Below are 16,953 nucleotides of genomic sequence, written 5' to 3'. Positions count from 1 at the left end.
GGGCCAGAGAGGCTCGTCCCCTCTGGCCCCGGGGCCGGCGCCAGCGGCGGGTCCCCTCGCGCCCGCAAAGTTTGGAGCCGCGGGCGCCGCGCGCCAGTCCCTCCCCGCGCAGTTCCCTCGGCGGGGTCTGTGCCGCCGCCGCTGCCAGGGCAGGACAAAGGCTCATTAACACGTGATGGGACCGCGCTTCATAAATGGGACCGGAGCGAGAGGGAGCCAGAGCGCGAGCGCAGGGAGAGTCGGGGACCGCGCGCGCCTGCCGAGGCGACGGGCTCCCGGGCTGGCGGAAACGGGCGGCCCCACGCTGGGCCAGGCGGGGCGAGCGGGAGGACCCAGCGGGGAGCCCCGGCAAGGGGCGAGGCTCCCGAGCGCAGGGGCCGCCAGTCCGGATTGCCGTCGCGGGCTGGCGCTGGAGGCAGGGGACGCCGGCGCGCGGGCTGAGCGGACCGACTGACTTCCTGACCGACAGACGGAGGCACACCCCGCTCCACCCCACCCCTCCTCGCCCGCATCCCCGCGCCGGCGCCGCCTCCCTCTCGCTACTCCCTCGGCCACCCCTTCCTTCTCCACTTCTTTTCCGCCTCCGCCTCTTTCTCGGCTCCCGCGGCGCCAGTGCCTTCCCCCGGCCCGGGCGGGGCGCCTCGGTTCCCGGCAGAGCTCTCCGTAGAGTCAGGTGGGGGGACGTTTCGTTCAAGCAGAGAAGCAGCCCCTGCGCTGGGCGAGAGGTGGCGAGGGAGCTTCTCCCGCGAGGACCGGGGGATGCGAAGGGTAAGACCTGGTAGAGTTGCATTTGTAAATACTTCTTCCGCCTCCCGCCCCCTCGGGTGCTGACCAGTGTGGTTCCCAAGTGTCCTTCGTGGAGTTCTGATTCCGTGTGAGCGAATTGTGCACTGGTGTTTACTAAGCCGTAGAGCCCTAGCCTGTTAACTGTGGTCTGTGCTACTTCTGGAGGTTTCTACCATTTACTAGTTATTGAATGTGTGAGCACCTGGCTGTCTGTATGCACTGATGTCTGTTTGTGGAAAATGTGTAATTGTGCATGTTTGAAAAACGGGTGCTTGAGTTGGTGCTTAATGTCTCTAAACCCTATCAGCAGCTGAGTCTTCTTGAAGAAATACATCGATCTCTGCACCAAACCTAGAAGCTGTCCAAAGTCAGATTATTAAATGTCATATAAAGAAATGTATATCAAGTAATAAACTTTTACATATAAAAATATAGCTACAGGAACCACTTTTCTTTGAGGAAAAAGAAATTAGCATTTAACTGATAACTAAATTTGAATGGTGATGGAACCATTGAATTCAGAAGTAGCCATTAGATGAAAAAAAGTTGATGTTGTCTGTTTAAAAGACATTTCTTGCCAAGGCTCACAATCACAAATGATCAGCTCCTGTGAATGAGAATGTGTTTGCTGTGACAGACGTGAGAAACTGTCATTTGGTCATTTGAAAGTTTAAAAGCATCATGCATATTTCTGCTTTTAGTTTTCAGTTGAACAGATGAGAAAAAATTGAGTCACCTATTCGTTATTTTGTCTTGCATCTTTTTTATTTTCCTTCAGATAAGTGCTGTTCTTGCCTTTGTTGCTTTCTTCAGTATTAGCATCCTCGGGCATTTAATCCAATAAGAGATTAGAACAGATCTACTGGTTTTAAAGGTGTTGAAATATATCTCAGTGGGTTCCATAACTTCTTCTCATTTTTATTACCAAGTTAATATCTTTTGAACAATGAGGGAAATGCAATTTCTCTGGGGAAAGTCAGTGGACACTGAGTATCAATGGGTGACCACTGCCATCAATCTATTTTGCAGAATCCTGAGAAGCTCAGAGCAACCAACCTTTAAGGTTCCCATAGGACTTTATCTGATTTAAAGTGTTGTTTTTCTAATCCCACCCTGCTGACAGTTTGCAGGAGAAGATACACTGATTGATTTTTTTTCTCTGTCCTTTTTTCCCTGGTACTCCTTGCCCTCCTATGTTCTCTAACTCATTTAGGAGCAATGTTCTCAGAAAGGCTATGTATAGTTTCTTAAGTGACACAGATTATTTTCTGATTACCTATACATGAATAGAATCCATGCATCTCCAGAATTCTGAACATTGCATACTGCAGGCAGTTACTGTAGGAGCAATAACAGTTACCACAGTTAGGCAAGACACTTGTATACGGTTTTTAAAAACTATTTTAGGTTATCAAGAGAACTTACTGTAAACGAACTCTTTTTATTTTAAAGATGTCTTCTACTCCAGGCAAGGAGCAGTCTTGGCTCAGGTAGGTATCAAGTGTTTGACCGGGAAAGGTTTCCTTGTGTTCCTAAACCTCTCTGGGGTAAAATAATGCCACAGTGGGATAATGCTTGGTTCTGACCTTTCAGAAAGAAAATTACTATACTTTCATACTCATGGTTAAAAGGCACATTATATTCATATCTCCCCTTTTAATAGACAGCATCAGTATACATGCATATTAAAAAGAATGTTATGCCCTGTCCCTTAAAAGAAGCTGTAAATGACATTATTCACTTTGGAGAAAGAAGATTCACCTTCCGGTGAAAAAAAGTCCCATCTTACATTGGAGTAGTGCTTGGCTTTGTTTGTTATCCACTGTTTTCTGTCTTTTTCTGTTACCCTTTTCCCAGTGGACCACGTGCCTCCCTGTCTCGCCTGTGAGATTGTTCTTCTCTAATAAGCCTAGCTGCAGGATCACTGTGTTCTTTTTGGCATTTCAAAATGTTAAAATAGTGAAATTGTTAAATGTTACCAAGACAAAACTGCTGGGAATGAAATTCTCCAGAAGAACCACTATATTTGTGGCTTGTCATAGCCTCTTCCAAAAGAAAACTCCTTGAATCGGGTTACCTCTTTTCTCAAGAAAGCAGCAATCCCAGTGGTTGTGCTGATATGTGTTTAGTATGCAGTGTCAGCTTATTAAATTACTAAGGCAAAGCCTGAAAAACTCTTTCAAAACAATTGTGTGACATACTTCTTTGCTTTAACCCGGAACCAATATTCACCACCAGAAAATTTAAGACAGGCTCCGAGGTTGTCTTGCCTATTAGGTGGAATTAGAATGGAAATACTCTGCTTATCAGAATAAACTATTATGAAATGGAACTTCTCATAGCAGTTTTTAGTTCACCGGGCTTACCAAATGTTTCTTCCCAGAAAACAGTTGGCCTAATAAGGCAAAGGATTATTCCCCATAATTAGCTCTCCAGGAATGTTGCAAAAGAGAGTAATAAATCAAACTCGGAAATACCTAACAACACGTGATGAGTAAAACAAGATTTGGTTATAGCATCTTGAATTTGGTTAGGAAGATGGAGCCGGTCTGTTAGTTTGCTGCCTGTTATTCTTGGGGTAATGATGTTAGCTCCGTTGCGTGAAGCACACAGATGAGAGCTTTCATTCCTGCAAAAAGGGGTGCTGTGGCACCACCGTGGAAGTCTGTCTCTTTTCTTTTTGTATTCATCATCTTCTAATTGAACTAACAAATTAGAGTGAAGCCAGCCTTTGGGCTTAAATTATTTATAATTCTGCTTCTGACTCTGAAATCACCTGGACCCAACATTGTTTGAAAAACTATGCCAAGGCCAGGTTTCTATATTGCATATCTATATATTGAGGGGCCGCAAACTCTGCTGAGTTGTTTTTTTTTTTTTTTTTTCCCATGGATGAAGGCTAGTGGAAAAGTTAATGAGGAAATGAGAACCACTGGATATATTTTGCATTGGTAAAATTTTAGCCTCCTGTTTTCCCTCTGAGTCTCTAGCTCTTTCCTAATCCTGTTCTCATGATAATGTTAACTTTACAGTATAACCACATGAATCCTGTTTTTGAGGGATTGGAAGGTTCAGCATTTTGTAACTAAATTGCTCTTTAATGTTTTATAACCATTTATCCACTAATCTATATTCTTAGGTTAGGTTGGGTTAACCTCATAACATATTGCAGATCAACTTAGTTTTCTCCCAAATATTTTCTGGACTAAAAGAAACAATAAATACTATCCAGAGTATATGTAATGTCAAGTTATAGGTTGCAGAATTTAAGATGACAGGATGTATAAATATACCTCTGTATGTGTATATGAACAAAATTTTTTCCTGAATGTATAATCACAACTAAATTAAAAATTGAGACATGTTGCCTTGATATATTTGAACATATGATTCAGATTTTAAATAAATTCTACAAATTTGGGGAAATGTCCAAATTCAAGGGAACTGTGCAGATGGACATGGACAACTCGAGGCCAAAGGAAGTACCCACCTTGAATCAAAACAAGACTGTTCTTATTTTCCAGGAGAGTAGAAATCTATTCCAGTCTCCTATGTTCTAAGAATCTTGTGAAGATGCCAGGATGGGCAGAACCACATTCAATTATAGTTTTCTCGTAAACACTGACTGTTGTGTTTAACACAGTTTTCACTGGTTGTTTATTAATCTTGGAAAGAAAGTTGGGAGAAGATACACAAGGTTATTATGGGCTTCTCAGGTGACACTATGATAAAGAACCTGCCTGCCAGTGCAGGAGACGTAAGAGACATGGGCTCCATCCCTGGGTTGGGAAGATTCCCTGGAGGAGGGCATGGCAACCCACTGCAGTATTCTTGCCTGGAGAATCCCATGGACAGAGGAGCCTGGTGGGCTACAGTCCACAGGATCACAAAGAGTTGGACACAGTTGAGCATGCACATACAAAGTTATCACTATGTCACAAGATGCATATTAATATAGTTCTATTTCTTGGATAAAACATGTTACAATGCTATTACAAGTAAGTTAAAACTTTGGGAAATTTGTGAGGAGAAAAGGGGAAGCCTCTTTTAGTGGTTTTCCAGTGCTTCTCTTGGTACTCCTCAAATGATTTGAGGTTAGATGAACTTCTATCTCAAACAGGCCTGCATGGATAATAGGTATGTCTATGACATATCAGTGATCAGAGGTCAGAGTTGTTGCCTCAAGTAATCAGTGTGATTACCTCCAGTTCTTACCATAAAATATTTACTAAAGAGCTTTCCCGGGTTATATTTCTTTACTGAACGGGGTGCCTCATGGAAAATGAAGTACATTTCATTGTAACAGTTTTTCTAGGGCAGTTGAGATGACAAATATATTCTTGATCTAATTTTCATGGCTGCTTTCCATATATTTGAAGTACTTTTCATACAGATGATTGGTGAATAACTTTGGAATCTCCTCTAATTTGAAAGTTTCACTAGGACAGGTTAATTTCATCATTTAGGGAGCATGGGATTCTGAGGTTCAGAGTTGCATGCATATGGGTTTTTGAGGAAAGAACTGTTGACTCCCCTAATCTGAGCAAATGGGTCTGGCAGGGTCATTGCAGTTATACTGAAATACTATGAGTTCCTTTAGTCCCAGCTGGGGAAATGTTCACACCTGCACTTTAGGAAAGCTTTCAAAGTTTTGCATTGCTTGTTTTCTTTTGTTAGTGAACATGTGAGTTGAGACGGGTCAGATGGGAATTAGTGTTTTTGGTTTTTTGGCCGACTCATTGTTTTTTACCCCCTAGTGCTATTATTGCATTATAGTCTGTCCTTTTGAATAAGCCTCTCAAAGTAAATTTTGCATTTTTGAATGAAAGGCTTTAAGTTCCTTTTTCTTCTAACACAGATGGAAAATAATTTTCCCCTAGGAGTATGATATTTTATTATCTAATTCTTATTTTTCCACTCTGATTTGGATTTTTAATTGTTTAGAGTTTGGAGTCGTTGAAAAGAAATTGGATACCTTTGGCATGATTCCTTACCATCATTATCAACTCTGAATAGCATTAAAAGTTTTTTTCACTTCAGGAGATAAAGTACAGCATAGTTTCCAAAATTCAGCAGTGTAATATCTATTTTTTTATTCCCACTCGCAAATTCTATGCTATTGCTTTTTAAAGAAAAGCAGAAGCGTTTTTCAAAGACGTGCCAGGCAATCTGTTGTGGGAGTTGAATATACTGGCAAATGCTTTCACAAACTGTGTATGTCAGTAGTATATTTAAATATAATTAAAAAAAATGTAATTAGGAAAGAATGTTTTTCAAAGTTTATGTTGACATGGGAGGGTTCCCCTCTTTCCTTTATCATTTGTTTATCCATTCTTTAGGCCATATATTTAGAGGAGATAATTGGAGTCAATATGAGTTCTGTAAATTGAGTTAAAAGGAGTCTTACCTTTAAATTGGTGATAAATTCCAGTATGCTTAAAAAAAATAAAACCAAATTTCCACTTTCACATATAGACATTTGAATAGGAAATTTTATAACCTTGATTTCTGTTGGTCTTCCCTGGTGACTCAGATAGTAAAGAATCTGCCTGCAATGCAGGAGACCCCCAGGTTCGATCCTTGGGTCAGAAAGATCCCCTGGAGGAGGGCATAGCAACCCACCAGTGCCTGGAGAGTCCCATGGACAGAGGAGCCTGGTGGGCTAGAGTCTGTGGGGTCACGAAGAGTCAGACACAACTGAGCGATTAATGCTAACTAACTCTATTGGTCAGGCGGCTAAAAAAAGGTGTTTTTAATATAGCAAGTGAACCAAGATCATAGGTGGTATGCCTTTGTCACTCTTGTTTACTTCTAACTCAGTTATATTTAAATCAACTTGATTTATTCATTCCTTTGTAAGGGAAGTTTATTTTAATACCACTGTGATCTGTGTATTTTGGTTTATTCCAGCATTACTTCTTAAACAGACCATATTTTCAGCTCATTTCAATGCATGGCTACCAGAATTTCCAAATGTTTTCTCTAGCTTTTGTACAAGTTGTGGGGAACAAGTGATATGCACATGAAAAAAATGAAAAAAAGACTTGAAAAACTTACACAACTTAACTCATAACCAAAGTAAGCAAATGATTGCCCAAAGAATTCTGTGTTTTTGCCTATGTGGGAATATGACTTTAGAAAATATACAACTACTTTTGAAAATTAGATCTAAGTTCATACACACCAGAAAAGGGGGAAATCTTTGAATGATTTTAGTCCTCGACTAAGGAAACTAATTATGAGTAATCTGTGATCCATTTTTATTGATGAAATAATTATAGAGGAAACAGTCTGCCCAGAGTCATATATTTAAGTGTTTGGGAATATATTTCCATGTATTTATAACTTGTAGGTATTTTTGAAAGATCTCTGCCAGCTATAAGCAGTGAAAATTGCATAATTACCGGGGTAGTTCTTTAGATAATTTGCAATAGATTTGCATTGGTTGGGCCTGCTGCAAAATTTCCATTTTAGTTTGTAATTTTCTGGGTTCATCTCCTGTGATACATTATTTTATGGTTGGGGGAAAAGAAGAGCAAACAGAAATATTTCCAGCTTAAAAAGAAAATAAGCCGAAGTGTTACTGTTATTTTTTCCTGTTCTTTTATGCTCAGTAATCATGAGTTCCTTCACAATGGTGTTGAAAGACGTGGTTAGCGGTCCTATCAAACTTTGCATCAGTTCAGCTGGACATGACTGAGCGACTGAACTGAACTGAGGCAAAGTTTGATAGGACTGCTGACCACGTTCAACACCATTGTGAAGGAACTCAATGATTACTGAGCATAAAAGAACAGGAAAAAATAAAAGTAACACTCCAGCTTATTTTCTTTTTAAGCTGGAAATATTTCTGTTTGCTCTTCTTTTCGCCCAACCATAAAATAATGTATCACAGAGTAAATAGAATTAAGAAAAAATGGTATGCAGTTTTTAATTTATACCTGCAGCTGAGTAAGTACGTGTTATGTCTTGAAGCCACTTTTCTTTGCTGGACAAAAGATCTAGCAAATAAGTTTCCTGAAAAAGTGCAGAGAAGCTTGGAGACTGAAAATCCTTGAGAGGTTCTTCACTCCTTTCCCTCATTTTCAGGCTAGACTACATTGTTCTATTTCAATCAAATAGAAAAAGCTTGGTTTTAAAGATCTTCTGTGGGGGGTTATTTTATATTATTTTATGCTTCCTTCGCAATCCATTTCAATGATCGAAAAACCTATACTCATAGAATATTCTTTCTTCCTATCTAACCTCGATACTTCTGAAAGGTTAGTTCTATTTTCCTCCTTCATCTAATCTTTTTCACAGGTCTCCATCATCTTTAACAATGGTTCTAAAACCTCAGACTGTCTTAGACTCTCCTGGAGGCCTTGTGAAGACACAAAAGTGCCCCAAATCAGAAACACAGAGTTTTTGATTCTGTAGGTCTGTTGTTGGACCTGCGACTACATTTCTCCCTAGTTCCCAGGTGAACTTGATGCTACTGGTTGAAGAGCATCCCTTCAGAGCCACTGACCTATACAGTTGTTTCCCAGGTTACTCAGTGGTAGAGAATCTGTCTGCCCATGTAGGAGATGAAGGAGACCTGGGTCGGGAAGATACCCTGGACAAGGAAATGGCAACCCACTCCAGTATTCTTGCTTAGAAAAATCCCATGGACAGAGGAGCCTAGAGGGCTATAGTCCATAGCGTAGCAAAGAGTCAGACATGACTGAGTGACTGAGCTCGCATGTACAACTTATGAAATAACTAGGTGTTCACTTCCAAACCACGCCTATAAAAGAACTAACTAGGTGTGCACTTCCAAACCACATGTGATTTATCAGACTATTCTTCAAGATGTATGCTGAGATGTTCAGCCTGTGCTCAACTATATTATTTCCCAGTTCTTTTTCTTCATGTCATTTTTCTCAATGTTTTTATTTCCTCAATTCTGTTCAAAATCATATAGCTGTATCACACAAACCTTAATTCAAAATCAAGCTCTTAAATAAGTATAATAGAACTACTTCATGGTTTCAATGGCATGAAAATTCTGACCTTTCATACAATTTGTTACATTTCCAAAACATATTTTTATATCGTTATTAAAACCAAGTTCTTCTAGTTCTGTTTGTACATTATAATTTGCATCTTGAAAGCATATTTTTTTCTGCTTATATCATGTATTGCTCATACACACTGAAATTTTTGTTATTAAAGTAGGTGATTTTCAACTAAAGTAGGTGATCTGTAAGTACCTAGTTTTTAAAATCACATTTAAATGGAACCCTGAACTTAACAATAAAAATGTTTAAAATTATTCCAGCAAGAAAATAATAGGAAGGAAATTGAGTTATTTAGAAAGCTACTGTATCCTTGATTTGTATGAGTATTTGAACAGATACTAACTTCTCTTGTGAAATATTCCATTTTAGCTTCTGTAAGAATAGAAAATAATTTTCCATTCTTTTTCATCACAGAGTTATGACCTGTGTTGGTGATTTCATAATTGAAAATTGGAAAGCCAAATGTTTCATAAAATAGAAATGAGTTGAGTTTGTTATTCGAATTTATTTTGGGCTCCCAAGATAGTCCCTTCTTACTTTTAGCATCTCTTGGCATAAACATGTCATTTGTTTTCAGTATAACTACTTTCCTTTACTCATTCTTAATTACTTTCTTGAGGCAGAATTCCAAATACTTACAATTAATTTTTATCAGTATATTAAATTTTCTCAATGCCCTTTTGCCTCAGAAAAATAATTAGAAATTTTGTTTTTGTAGGCAATAGTAATAACCCATTTTAACCGTCTCTAACATGTTTTCTTATTTATGTTTAAATTAATTCAGCTGTAAAACGCATAAAATGTTGTAGCAGAAGTTGCTCAACCAAAGCAAGAACTATATCCACTGAACAGAGTAACAAATTGATTCCTGAGGGCTTATAAAAGCCACTCCATCTAGTGGCTGAATTTTCACATAACTTCTCTTGACAAGTTGTTTTGAAAACACACTTGCACGTGGAGAAACCACTTGGGAAAAATCAGTGCATAATAGTATGCATTTGAGGAAAGAAAAAAGTCCATTATAATCATAGTTTTTTATATTGTCTTTTAAGGTCTATCAACAGTGTATAATTAGAATTCATTCACAGTTGTGCATCTCAAAAAAATCTCCTTATACATCGTTTTTATGTGGCAAAACATTGAGGTTCATAATACACCTGGCTGAACAAGGATCAGAATAAAAAGTAAATACCTGACCTTTGTCCAGAACTTCTGCTTGCCATCAATATAACTTCTGTTTGAAACTGAGATCAAAGATCCTGGGATAAATAGTTGTTGATGTCTTCCATGTAACTTTTACATCTGGGCAGTTCTTTTCAGATGGATGTTTGTATAAGACCAAGGCTCAGGTTTACTTCCCTAATGATCAACGGACTTTATGCCAAAGAAAACTAGCCACAGTTAAAAGTCATTCTGCTAGGATAGCCCTGCTGTATTGCTAACATTGATTTAGTAAACAAGCATTCTAAATGCTTGTTTACTAAATGCCGGGCACAGGGCCAGGCAGAGGATATTCAAGACCATATACTCCAAGTCCTTACTCTGCTCTCAAGGTGTTCATGATCTGAAGGGTTTAGACACAAGAAAGACTGCTATAGAATGATTCAGCATTGCCTATCATCTCTTCAGGAAGAAAACTTCAGAGCACATGTAGGAAGGGGATTTACCCCAGACAGTACTGTTTGATGATGAAGTACCATCTGCCTGTTACATGTATTCATATCCTACTCACTACTGTCTTCTGTGGGAGGGGAAGAGCAGATGAATTGACTTTATTTGAAGGGTTTGTTGGAAGGGAAAATTGTTTCCCTTGTTTCCTTGACCCACATGCATTATCTAGGTGTGATACATGGATATATAATATCTGCAGTGTTCAGTAGGATTCCTAAGGGGCACTAGTGATAAAGAACCCGCCGGCCAAGGCAGGAGACTTTAAGAGATACAGGTTCAATCCCTGGGTTGGGAAGATCTCCTGAGGAGGGCATGACAACCCCCTCCAGTATTCTTGCCTAGAGAATCCCATGGACAGGGATGGCTGGCGGGCTTCAATTCATAGGGTTGCAAAGAGTTGGACATGACTAAAGTGACTCAGCACGTGCACACGCACAGTGTTTAGCACAGAGCACATGCCCCATAAAAACTTTACACAAAGCATGTAAAGGGCCTATAACTTTATATCCATCTGCCACCTTGCATATAACACAGCTCTGTGCCTGTGCCTTTGAGTGCCAGGAGTCAGTCTCATGCTCTCCCTGTTTGGAGTCCTTCTGAGGATTTCTTCTGCCTGGATTCCAGGCGAGATCTTAAGAACTTGACCACAGAAAGGCAGTCTCTCTCTGGGCCTAAGAAAACCACTCTGCTCCCAGTGGAAAGTGGAGTGATTTCCACTGAGTCTGAATATCTCTGTATGGGCAATGGATGTTTCAAGCTTTTGTCAACTAACAACCGTCATGTCTCGTTCAGACATGAAGAAAGTGCCCTCTCCATTCCTTGCAGGTGTTGTGGAAAGTGTCATTACTGTCCACAGTCCTTATGATTGACTACTGAAGGAAAAAAAGGTCTGTGTAAGTTTTTATTTTTTAATAATGGCAAAGACAAGTTAGATTTTATTTATTACTTGCCAACAGCCTCTGCAAATAAGGTGCTAATCCAGGGCTGAGATTTATAGCTTATAGTTAATTGTTATACTTTGTCCTTAAAACCCGTGGGATAAGGATGATTTGCAAGTGCTGTGGGCAACTTTTTTACTGTCATCAGATCTTTCTTTCTGATGTTAGTTGTTCATTTTGTAAAATTATTAAGTACTGTATTTATTACCTCCTTTCTCAAAGTTAGTTCTTTCTTTTTCCTTAGAAATGGAAAGAAGAATGTCTTATTAAATGGTTTCTGGACCTCAAAGTTGAGAGCAGAGGTGTTGACTTAGGCAGTCCTGGGGGACCTCAAAGTTGAGAGCAGAGGTGTTGACTTAGGCAGTCCTGGGGGACCTCAAAGTTGAGAGCAGAGTGTTGACTTAGGCAGTCCTGGGTTGAAGTTCCAACTCCACCCTTTCTAGTAGGAAACCCTGGGCAAAAGCATTTCACTTCTCTAAGCCTCAGTTTTCTCATATGTAGAATGGGAATTGTAATAACACCTAATTTATGTGGATATTAAACAAAAATAGTACATAGCCTTCGCATGATGCCTGGCACATAATGTTTCTGATTGAAAAATATTTGGGAATTGGAATTTTCACTGTCGTGCATTTAATTACCCTAGTCACCTAATCACTTTGAGATTTGAGCCTGGGAAAACAAGACTTGATTTTTAGTTGGACTTCTTTAGTCCATGGATTCAAAGAGAAGATACTTTTTCTGTTATTGAAAGATGAATGAATAAATGGAAAGGTGTGTTGCTCCATTGGATAACACGTTGCACATTTTAAGTTATCGCTGTCCTTGACAATGACCTGTAAAGATAACCTGCCTGCTGGGTTCTGCATATTGCTTTTGGCCTTTATTGATCAAATCTCATAAGCCAGATGAAGACAGTCTTATGGAGTATTTTGTATATGGACCATGGCTTCTATGAGATAAAAAAGCTGCAGATTCTATTTTAAGAGATGGCTGCTTCAATTATCCTCTTTACAGCTTATATAGAAAAGATATCTCCCCCACCACCAGGCACCTCTCCCTCCACAAATGCAAAGGCACTTGGTAGGAGGAAACATCACAATATCAGAGCAAAATTAAATGATTAATGGAATTGGTTATAAAAGTCAGCAAATCTAAGGAATCCACTCATTTGTATCATTAATTTGCTATTGTGATAGGCTTTCCTTCTAGCGTTGTCACCTAATAGTGAGTGCTTAATTTGATGTTGTTTAAAGGCATCATTTCTTGAGCCCTAAAATTCTTTATGTTTTAATAAGACTTCAAAATTAAATAAGTAGTCATATATAAAGGTTAAATTTGAACTGAAATATAGCCTTATAAATATCCTAATGCTATTTAGTTCATATTAATTGATATTTTTATGAAAAATCTAACACTCATATTGTTAGTAAGAATAGACCAGAGAAAAGGGTGCATTTAATAACTTCTGCTGTATATTATAAAGTACAAGAAAAGCTAAAGCTATCAGAACCAACCGAGCATTACCAGCATAATGGACTTATCTTTTATATTAATATATGAGAAAGAGAACATTAACACAAGGAAGAAGAATTTGGTATTTTTGCCTGAATCATCAGGATAATTAAGTCAATCTTTGACTTTGCTGTGGAAGATGATGCAACAAGTAACTAAACTACTTTAATAATTCCAAAGCTCAACTGGTTGGACAAGAGTGAGAAAAGACTCAGTTGCCCATTCAACTGTAACAGAAACATCATTCATCTAGTTGTAATGTTGGCACATGAGATCTGCCGTGTATATGAAGGACATGCCTTAGACATAATGCAGTTAAAATTTTCCCTACTAACTTTAGAGAAATACATGAGCAAGTTATTTTTCTTGATCAAATTAAGACAAACCAGACTTGTTCCCAGAAATGAATGGAACATAACAAATATATCCACTGGCACCTTCCTTCTCTTGAACCATTCACAATGATCTTTTATGAGGTTAGCCAAGCAGATGAAGAATTGGCCTAGAGCTCCTATATTTAATATCCTGAATGCCTATCAATCTAGACACGATGAACTTGGCATTGTTTCCTTAAAGCATTTACAAACTTAGAATCTAGAAAAGGAGCCTGGTGGGCTGATACAGTCTGTAACTACAATGGGAGCAGCAGTGTTTCTGATGCTTTTAGAGGATTTTCTGCCTTCCTGGATATGACATCGTGCAGGAATCTAATACTGTATAGTGCCTTCCTACCCACCCCCCAAGATGCTACAAGGATTTTGACTCCAGAATCAACAGTGACAAATACCTAAATGACTTAAGTATCATTCTAAAGCAAAGAAGGTCCTCAGTGGGGCAATGAAGATTAAAATACTCTGTTATTAAATTATATTGATACTGAAAAGACTATTTTAAGTCTTGTTTTGAAGACTTACACCATGCTCATCCTAAGCAGAGCATGGATATTTTATACCTTAATGGTTATAGAAGCAAAAATATGGACTCTGAATAGACTTATAAAAAAAATTCCATGCTGCTAAACCCATGAAAATTTCTTGATGATACTATAGGCTGCTGGTTGATATATAAGTTTGGAGATGGTGGATAGAGAAGTGGGTGTGCATAGAGATGGAAAAAAAGAACAGGTGATATTATTCTAAAAAACTGAAATTTTTAAAAAATAATAAGATTCAATGTATTAAAGTATTTTTATTATTGTTATTATAAAGGACTTTGTAGATGGCTCAGTAGTAAAGAATCCACCTGCCAATGCAGGAGATGCTGGAGACACAAGTTCGATACCTGGATCCAGAAAATCCCCTGGAGAAGGAAATGGCAACCCACTCCAGTATTCTTGCCTGGATAATCCCACGGACAGGGGACCTGGTGGGCTGCAGTCCACAGGGTCACAATGAGTTGGACACGACTGAGCAACTGCACATGCATGCATAAAGGCATGACAGCCTAAATTAGAGTATGTTGCTTATTTTTTAAAAAAGCAAAAATCTAAGAAAATCACCTTAAATGTCATTCGGTCATTCTTTTAGTATAATAGTAATAAAAAACCAACTTATTTAATAGATGCATCTATGCATCTTGCTGAAAATTTGCAATTATGATTTTCCCAGTAGCAAACAAAAGCAAAATTAATGGTAGCTGTATCCCCCACAGAGCCTAAGCTATATTACTAATGAACTCTCAAAGAACACTCTCATTGCAAAAAAAATTATCAGGTGGAAATTACTGTAATAATCCAAATGTAGAAATAAAGGAAAGAATTACCAAAAATGCAGAGAACAGTCTTCCTGCCACAGTGCCATTAACTGTTAAAATAGCCTGAGCACAGTGGTATTTTGACATTATTAAGATTCTTGAACTGCACAAAATCCATGTATATTTTTAACTGCATTCTTTAATTATAAAGTTGGCTTACATTGGACAGAAATTACTCTATATTTCATAACCATGCCATGCCCTGCCTCTGATTTTAACAAGCTAGTTTGTTTTCATGAAAGTGCTTGGTCACATTAAAATGGGAAATTGTGATCACATATGTGATGATCTTAATATAGAGTAAATCATAGGCATGCATGTTTTGCATTATTGAAATAAGGTCCATGATTCTTTGTCTTTACTGAGAAATCATTATAGCTCTTCCAAATGCTAACATTTTCATCCTTGAGGACATGCCAGTAGTCAGATTTACCTAGATGGGCTGGGATAGGAAAGAGTGATTTAGTAGGAGGTAGTCTTAATTACTGCTGGCAAAATGCCTTAATTGGTGCTTGTAAGAGGCTGGAAGACTTGAATATACTATAAAATGCAAAATGGCTTTATCCCAGTTATTGTTCATCCTTAGAAAAGAGTATAAAGTCCAAAGGCAGAAACTCTGGAGTCTGAGAAACACAGGTTCAGCTACAAATTCTTCACACCTGGACAGTTTATTTAAAACATAAGGGCCTCCATTTTCTTATATGCAAAATAGGATTATAAATAAGCACCTGATAGAGTTGTTATGACAATTTATTGATAGAATATATGCAGAGTCTCAAATGCCTGGAGTATCTTAGACATTCAGCAAAGCTTCTGCCTCTGTCACCCATGTGTGTATCTTTTATTTGCTTTAAGTGCTGAAAGAAAAATAAAAATTGAATAAGCAGCCTATGAGCTAATTAAGCCAATGAATTATCTGAAAGTATAATTAATAATATATGGCAAAGAGTCATTATACTAAGTAATGATAACAATAATTAATATTTATTACAGGCTTAAATTTTGTGCCAGGCACTATGTTAAATACTTTACATGCACGTTTTCTTTCATTTAATTTTTAGAACAATTCTGTGATTGAGGCATCTTCCTCCACTTTCCTCTTCCACTTCCCATTTTACAGATGAAATAATGAGCCTTAGAAGGATTAACTACTTAACCAAATATAGCTCTGATACTGATCTTGGTTTGCTGCTGCTGCTGCTAAGTCGCTTCAGTCGTGTCCGACTCTGTGCGACCCCATAGACGGCAGCCCACCAGGCTCCCCCGTCCCTGGGATTCTCCAGGCAAGAACAATGGAGTGGCTTGCCATTTCCTTCTCCAATGCATGAAAGTGAAAAGTGAAAGTGAAGTTGCTCAGTCTTGTCTGACTCTTAGGGACCCCGTGGACTGCAGCCCACCAAGCTCCTCCATCCATGGGATTTTCCAGGCAAGAGTACTGGAGTGGGGTGCCATTGTTTGAATTAGGAGTTAGTAAAATCTTGGTTTACTAACTCCTAATTCAATGTTCTGTTAATTACTAGTGCTTTGATTAGTTGGAATCAGTAGGGGAAAGCAGGCAGTTGGTAGGTTGGGAGATGACCTACCATAACAATTAAAAGCAACTCCAGACCTGTGATATCCAGTATGACAGCCACTAGCCACATGTAGCTATTAAGCACTTGAAGTATGGTTGGTTCCACGTGTGTTAGTCACTCAGTTGTGTCCAACTCTTTGTGACCCATGGACTGTAGCCCACCAGGATTCTCTGTCCACGGAATTCTTCAGGCAAGAATACTGGACTGGGCTGCCATTTCCTTCTCTAGAGGATCTTCCAGACCCAGAGATGGAACCCGCGTCTCCTGCATTACAGGCAGATTCTTTACTGTCTGAACCACCAGAGAAGTCCAAAGCTTCGTATTTAATGTGAGTTCCACATGTTGAAAGGAAAATATTTTGGATGCATTGGGTTAAATAAAATATACCATTAAGATTAATTTCACATTTTACCTTTTTATTTTTACCCTTGATCAGTTCAGTTCAGTCAGTTATTCAGTCTTGTCTGACTCTTTGCAACCTCATGGACTGCAGCACGCCAGGCCTCCCTGTCCATCACCAACTCCTGGAGCTTACTCAACTCATGTCCATTGAGTCAGTGATGCCATCCGACCATCTCATCCTCTGTCGTCCCCTTCTCCTCTCACCTTCAATCTTTCCCAGCATCAGTATCTTTTCTAATGAGTCAGTTCTTCACATCAGGTGGCCAAAGTATT

The 16,953-nt window shown here is 38.9% G+C and overlaps 1 protein-coding gene across 2 annotated transcripts in view; it reads left to right on the top strand.

The window, feature by feature from the left end:
* Window positions 1-226: 226 nt before the first annotated feature.
* Window positions 227-16,953, top strand: part of CNR1 (cannabinoid receptor 1) — a 30,976-nt gene continuing 14,249 nt past the window's right edge. Inside the window, exons 1-2 of one of the 2 annotated variants that reach the window (XM_006058081.4) lie at window positions 227-768; window positions 2,239-2,276. The gene's annotated coding sequence lies outside the window, so the exon portion shown is untranslated. The remainder of the gene's footprint in view (window positions 769-2,238; window positions 2,277-16,953) is intronic. The other variant, XM_006058080.4, reaches the window with a different exon arrangement.

The sequence above is a fragment of the Bubalus bubalis genome, chromosome 10, assembly GCF_019923935.1.
Source record: "Bubalus bubalis isolate 160015118507 breed Murrah chromosome 10, NDDB_SH_1, whole genome shotgun sequence".
NCBI classification, from domain to species: domain Eukaryota; kingdom Metazoa; phylum Chordata; class Mammalia; order Artiodactyla; family Bovidae; genus Bubalus; species Bubalus bubalis.
The sequence above is the reverse complement of the archived record's forward strand: the minus strand, read 5'-3'. Positions and strand labels throughout refer to the sequence as shown.